The following is a 5408-nucleotide window of genomic DNA, read 5'->3' as shown; positions in this document are numbered from 1 at the left end:
CGCCGCCACGACCACAAAGCCGGCGCGCGGGCGCGGGCGCAGCCGGCAGCGAGGAAGAGTAGTACACGGTAGGTCGCCGCCGCTCTGGTCCCAGTATGGCCACCGCTCCTCTACTCAGTCGACGCCAAGCTTGGTGGGATAAACATCAGCGGCCGATTAGCCACTTGACGGCTATGTGGAGGCGGAAATCTTTAGAACCTTGTGCTCCGGAGGAGGAGGTTATCGAGGCAGCACTACTAGGAAAAGGGCTAAAGATGAAATTGACACTAATGGCGCACCAGAGAAGTGGTGCGCCACTACTATATACTAATGGTGCACCATGTGGAGATGCGCCATTAGTGTGGAAGACACTAATGGCGCACAAGGCACACGGTGTGCCACTAGTAACAAAATGTTTTTTTTTCATTTTTTCAAACATACTAATGGCGCATCCGGGCAGAGTGCGCCATAACTACTAATGGCGCTCCAGCCATAGAGTGCGCCACTACTGTATTTTTTTTACTTTTTGCAAAACTACTAATGGCGCACCGTTGCATAGTGCGCCATTGCTAGTTTAAACTAGTAATGGCGCACTGTGCCACGGTGCGCCATTAGTATAAAAATTATTATTTTTTACTTTTTTGCAAAACTACTAATGGCGCATGTCTGTGTGGGGCACCATTAGTATGTTGGGTTACTAATGGCGCATGGCTGTGTGGTGCGCCATTAGTAACCTGGGACCAGCTAGATATTTTTGGACAGCCACACCTACACACTCACTTTCCCCACTTCATTCCCCCCACCTCCTTCTCTAAGCTTGTCGGCTGCCTCCTCCTCCTCACCTCATTTGCACCATATATTCATCAAAATTAAGTGTTGAAATTACCTTTTTTTGATAGGTAAGTAAGGGGAAAGCTATCTTCATGTTGTAGATCTACTTTTTTTCTCCCTAGCTCGCTCCAACAACGTGCACATGCACTTTTTGTGGCCTAGCTAGATCTATGTATGCTTGTGGTGTTGCATATGTTTGTGGTGTTGCATATATGTTTGTGTTTGCAGGTACCGGTATTTGAAATGCGATAGTTGCCAATATTTTGCCGGAATGTTGATTCATTTCCGTTTCGGCGAGATTTTTGGCACTATGCATTCTTTTTGGTCCTATTTTTAGGGAAAGTCAGGCCAATTTTTTTCTTGGTTCTAAATATCGTTTTGCTCTACCCCGCAGGCGACCATGGTCCGCACGATAACCGAAGGCATCGTGAATAGGTTTTTGAGCTCCGTGAAGGCCGAGATGCTTCAAAAGAACGAGACGGAGATAAGATGTCCGTGTCGAAGATGCAAGCTGAAGAGCCTTATTGCGAACCCGGGTTCCGGGCAGGTGCGGGACCACCTGCTCTTGCGTGGTTTCATGGATGGCTATCGGTGGCAAGGTGATGAAGATGACTATGAAGTCGTCCATGGGGGCCGGGCAAGAAATGAGGAAGGGCAGCAAGACAACCACCGCGGCTCGGGCGGGCGAGAAGACGAAGAATCTCCAGGACATGATCACGACGGTGATGTTGTACACAGTCATCATGTAGAAGATGCCGGACATGATGATGAGGAAGATGCCGGAGCAGACGAAGGGCATGATCATGAAGATCAAGATGCCGGAGGAGCAGACGACGATGGACCATCGATGGGCTGGGTGCAGGACCCTCATATTCAAGAGCTGCTTCTCAAGCAGATGGATAACGCAAGAGCTGCCGCCCAAGAGAAAGCCAAGCTGGATCAACTAGAGATAGACGAGGTTACTCCATTGTATGAAGGATGCAGACCGGAGGATACCTGCCTGAAAGTAACACTCATGGCTTTGGAGATGAAGGTAAAACACAAAATGACCGACGCATGCTTCGACGAGAACATGTCATTCTGGCACGAACGTCTTCCCAAGGGGAACAAGTGCTCGACCAGTTTCAAGGAGGCGAAGAAAGTCGTGTGTCCTCTGGATTTACCGCACGTGAAATACCGTGTGTGCATGAACAATTGCATCATTTATCGGGGCAAGCAAGCGGAGTCTACCTATATGTCCGGTGTGCGGCGTCACTCGATACAAGAAGAGGAAGAAAGCTCCTCGAAAAGTGGTGTGGTACTTTCCGATCACTCCTCGTCTACAGCGGTATTTTGCGGACCCTAAGGTAGCAAAGCTCCTAAGTTGGCACGCGGATAGGGAGGAGAAGAAGCGATAAGATGACGCAAATGATCCGGAGATAAATAAAAAAGACAAGATGCTGAGTCACCCTAAGGATGGGAGCCAGTGGCAAGCGTTGAACTTCAAACACCCAGAATTTGGGAAGGATCCAAGGAACATCGTACTGGGCGCGAGCACCAATGGAGTCAATCTGTTTGGCAGCCAGAGAAGCACACATAGCACATGGCCTGTGTTTGTGTGGATGTACAACCTTCCCCCCTGGTTGTGCATGAAGAGGAAGTACATTCACATGAGTATGCTAATTGAAGGGCCGAAACAACCAGGGAACGACATCAATCTGTATCTGGGGCTGCTGAAAGAGGAGCTAGACACGCTGTGGAAAATGCCAGCCAATACGTGGGACGCTGCAGAGAAAGAATATTTCCCTATGAGAGCCGCACTGCTCATGACGGTGCACGACTATCTCGGTTACGGATATCTCGCGGGGCGGGTGCTCCACGGATTTTCTGGATGCGTTAGGTGCATGGATGACACAACGTATCGCCAGCTAGATAGAGATCCCGGGTCTTCGAAAATCGTGTTCATGGGACATCGAAGGTGGCTTCACGACGATGACCCGTGGAGGAAACGCAAGGATCTGTTTGATGGTGAAACCGAACTCCGAAGACGCCCGCGTACGAGGAGCGGCGGGAAATAGACGGGCTGTTGAAAAATTGTAAAGATTGCCCACTGCCGGGAAAGAATCAAAAGGCGCCAGAGCCGGGAAAGAAGCGAAAGGCGCCAGAGCCGCTGCTGAAGGTATGGAAAACGAGGTCTGTTTTCTGGTACTTGCCGTACTGGAAGATCCACCGTGTGCCTCACAGCCTTGATGCCATGCATATCACGAAGAACGTGTGCGAGATGCATGGTACCCTTCTCAACATGCCAGAGAGGACCAAAGATGGGCCGAAAGCAAGGGCAGACTTGAAATCAATGGGAATCAGGCAGGAGCTTCACGCTAATGATGATGATGATGATGAGGTGAAGCAGGACACAGAAAGTCGTCGCAAAGGAAAAAGGCCAAGAAGACCGGAAATGACTACCCTCCCGCGTGCTTCACTCTAAGTCAGGAGGAGATCGAGCAGTTTTTCACCTGCCTCATAGGAGTAAAACTTCCTTACGGTTACGCGGGGAAGATAAGCCGATACCTAGACCCAGTGAAGCCGAAGTTCTGCCTGGTGCGCCATTGCTATTTATAAAAAAAAGATTACTAATGGCGCACCTCTGCCTGGTGCGCCATTGCTATGTAAAAAAATTACTAATGGCGCACCGACCGCGGGTGCGCCATTAGTACGCTCCTCCCCTAGCTAATTCCTCCCTCTCCCTCTCGCCAGATCCCCTTCGTCCCTCTCCCTCGTCAGATCGACCCGCGCGCTGCCCCGACGTCGCTGCCCCGACCCTCGCCGGACTCCACCCCCGCCGCCCCCGCGCCCCCCACCATCGCAGCTCCCCCGCGCCGCCGCCCTCGCGCCCCCACCACAGCAGCTCCCCTGCGCTGCCGCCCCTGCGCCCTGAGCCGGATGAGGAGGACCAGGAGGAGGAGGAGACGACGAATGCCTCTACCTCAGCTCAGCCAGGCCACGCGACGCCGAGCCGAGTGCCACCTCCCTTGCCATCCCCCCTCCACCCGCGCCCGCGCACTCGACGTCCTCCCGCCCAAGCCCCTCCGCCCGTGCCCGCACCCCCGACGTCTTCCTCCATTCCTCCAACCCCTCCCCCAGGTGATTCCTCCCTTCTCCTACATTCTTCGACGTTATGGTGCATTTGCTGGTATATATCATGGAGGATATCATCCAACTCGGGCCGACGTTCTTGCACAGCATGATGCCGTTCGAAAGGATGAATGGTGTCATCAAAGGATACGTTCGCAACATGTCACGTCCAGAGGGAAGCATAGCCAGGGGCTTTCTGACCGAAGAGTGCATCTCCTACTGCACGAATTATCTAGGCATCGAGAACCCCATTGGTCTGCCCGTCAACAGGCACCTCGGCAGGCTTGCTAGATGGGGTCACCGCGATGGTCGCCGTGAAATGCATGTCAACTTCGAGGGTCGACTCGCCGACTTTGAAAGAGCAAACCTAGTCGCACTACAACACATAGACGTGGTCGATCCTTGGGTGGTAGAGCACAAAACCTTTATTGAGAAGACGTACAATGACCGAGGCCAATAGAGGACGGACGGAGATATAATCAAAGAGCACAACTCATGTTTCACGCGTTGGTTCAAGCAGAAGCTTCTGTCGTACCCTTTACATGAGGATTCTTCCGCGGAAGAACAACTCATATTCGCCTTGTCACAGGGCGCCGAGCACAACCTGATGACCTATGAGGCGTACGATATCAACGGCTACACATTCTACACCGAGGACAAGGACATGAAGAGCGATGGTTATCAGAACTCCGGGGTAACGATGGAATCCTACACCGGTAACAACAAGGACAGATACTACGGAAGGATCGAGGAGATCTGGGAGCTGAGCTACGCTGGAGAGAAGATCCTGATGTTCTGTGTCAGATGGGCCAAGAGCGTCCTAAAAGAAGACCGGTATTTCACCACCATGGTTATACCCGAAGCCAAATCCAGGACCGCGGGCGCAAACGTCACCGCGAAAAATGAGCCATGGGTACTGGCTTCCCAAGTGGACCAATGCTTCTTCATTACCGACCCATCAAAGCCCAGTCGTGTTGTCATGAGGAGAGGCAAAAGGAAGATCATCGGAATGGATGGAGTAGCCAATGAGCAAGACTTCGACAAGTACGGCGACCCGAAGATCGAACATGACGACGATGATGAAGTAGTAGCAGCATACACCACAAGAAGAAGCAGGACCACCCTACCTAAAGGACGTCCGTTCCACAAAAGAACCCCATTTGTGAAAAAGAAGGGCAAGAAGATTATGAACAGATAGCTAGCTAAGATCGACTATATTTAAATCGTAGTCTTCATTTCTCGGTTGTATTTCATGGGCACTTTTTGATATCATGAATATTTTTAAATTTCATGGGCACTTTTTGAATTCATGAATATTTTTTCAAATTTGATGATATTTTTTCATATTCAATATGATAAAGTATTGAATATTCATGAGGACACTCGATCTCGATCCCCCTCCATCTCGATCGCTATCCCCCTCCATCTCGATCTCGATCCCACCCGCACCCTCCCCTGCTAGCTCCACCGCCGCCGACGACCCACTG

This window comes from Triticum dicoccoides, chromosome 3A (genome assembly GCF_002162155.2).
Source record: "Triticum dicoccoides isolate Atlit2015 ecotype Zavitan chromosome 3A, WEW_v2.0, whole genome shotgun sequence".
Classification (NCBI taxonomy): Eukaryota; Viridiplantae; Streptophyta; class Magnoliopsida; order Poales; family Poaceae; genus Triticum; species Triticum dicoccoides.
Note: the sequence above shows the minus strand (reverse complement) of the source record.